Below are 2,218 nucleotides of genomic sequence, written 5' to 3'. Positions count from 1 at the left end.
AGCACTGGCCCTGAAGTCAGGAGTACCTGAGTTCAAATCCAGCCTCAGACCAAACACTTGACACTTAGCAGCTGTGTGACCCTGGGCAAGTCACTTAACCCCAATTGCCTAAAAAAAATAGCTTTACATATATCACTGCTTACTTGTGAATCTGCTAAAAAAGAGTATTTTTACATGTATCACTACTAAATGTAAATTAGATTTAGCCAGTCAAGATTCTTGGAACCCTACTCTGTCCTTTGAAGGACACTCTTCCCTAGATATGTGCCATGTGTAAATTTTGTGAAGATACCATCCATGCTTTCATTTAAGGAATTGATAGAAATATTTAAAAGTGGAGATTATAGAATCATAAAATTATAGCTGAAAGAAATCATCCAGTCCAACTGAGATTCATAGAGGTTAAGTGACACATGGATACTGCGGAAGAGAGTCAGGATTGAATGTGGATCCTCAGAATCTTAATTGGACATTCTTTACACTGTATCATGGCTGCCTCCAGATACTTGGTACACTCTACTAGAGACCTATTTCCATGTTGACAAAGAACCATTAATGATCACTCTTGGTCTGCCATTTAAGCTTTTTTTCCAGATTCATCAAATTTAAAACCTAGCTTTTGTCTTTCCACTTTTTCCATAAGAATATTATGGCTTCACCAAATATTTTACTAAAACCTATATATACTATATCTACTACATTATCTAATCTACCTGTTTAGTCACCTTGCCAATAAAAAAAAATAAATTTAATCATTTCATCATCTTCCAGTCAAAGGAATCCCTCTAATTACAGCCAGCATTACTGTGTAGCTTTAAGGTTATAACATAATGTTTTATACATGTTATCTTTTTTTTGGTGAGGGGGAACTTAGTCATTTATTTATCTTTTGCACACAGAAAATTGGGAGGAAACAAGAATGAAGTGAATCTAGCTTTAAAGAATTTCCCTTCTTCACACCTGGTTGGGGAAAGCTGGTTTTAGGACCTATAGAATACCAGGTGAAATCTTAATCCTTATCACAATTCTGAGGAGTACATACTGCAGTTATTAGTATATAATTTTAGAAATTATTGAACAAGCTCTGAGAGGTGAATGGAATGGTACACTCCCCCTATTTGCCATTCTTGGGAACATGCAACAGATATCCTCTTCCTGCTCTGGGACTATCCCTAGGACCATCATAGGAAAACTTTTGGTAACAGTTTCCAGTCATGTAAGACTCATCACAGAGAGTCTAGCTGCTTAGCCAGAAGAGCTGAGGACTCAGGAGACCTTTGCAAAGAGGGTACAGTTTCTGGCTGGCTTCCCCTTCATCACAGCTCTCAAGGGCACTAGATCCCTGGCTTAGTATCTAAGGACATAGCTAGCTAGGCTATGCATCCACTTCAACTGCTGCCACAGTGGGTGGGCAGATCTCCAGACCATTCAAGCTCACAAGGCCACCTGCTCAAGGGAAGGAAATGCAAATGATGTACGACAGCCAGAGAGCCCCTGGCACTGGCTAGTCTGGCTAAGTCCTCTGGAACCAGCTGTTATGGGGGTGAGATCATCTTGACACCAGTTTTGGGAAAAGGTTCACTCTTCCAGGACACTTCCTCTCCACAGGAGATCTTGCTGCCTCAGGAGCAAAGCAGAAACAACAGGGAAGTGTTTCCCAGTTTTAAAAATTAGCTAGTCAAAATCAAGGAACCCTCAGCTAGGTTAACTGCATACGCACCAAGGGTGGTAGTGGAGAGGGAAAGCAAAGCAACATTACACTAATTAACTATAAGAGTTAGGACTTCAGTCCTGTATGATTAGAATGTTTACATGTGCTCTGCAGCAAACACAGAATATGGGAGCATGCTCTAAGAAATTACAATGAGAGAGTGGGGAGGAGAGATAAAGGAGGAAAGGAAAGCAATTATATTAGTAAATACCAACAGTGGGATTTGAACCCAGATTTCTCCAGACTTCATATCCAATATTTTTCTAGTATACCACACTGCCTCTCTGCATGAAATTATTCCCTTCTATACAAGAAATGTTACCTAAGACATAAAAAGGCTAATTTTATTGTCAACTTCTTCTAGAATAGGATTTCTTAAACTTTTTCCATTTATGAGCCCTTTTCGCCTTTTGTCAGTATTTGTTGTAGTTACATGGTGAGAGGGCACACATAGTTCCCCCTCACCAAAAAAAAGATAACATGTATAAAACATTATGTTATAACCTT

This window comes from Phascolarctos cinereus, unplaced genomic scaffold, assembly GCF_003287225.1.
Source record: "Phascolarctos cinereus isolate Bilbo 61053 unplaced genomic scaffold, phaCin_HiC Scaffold_7;HRSCAF=346, whole genome shotgun sequence".
Taxonomy (NCBI): Eukaryota; Metazoa; Chordata; class Mammalia; order Diprotodontia; family Phascolarctidae; genus Phascolarctos; species Phascolarctos cinereus.
This window is presented reverse-complemented; position numbering follows the sequence as displayed.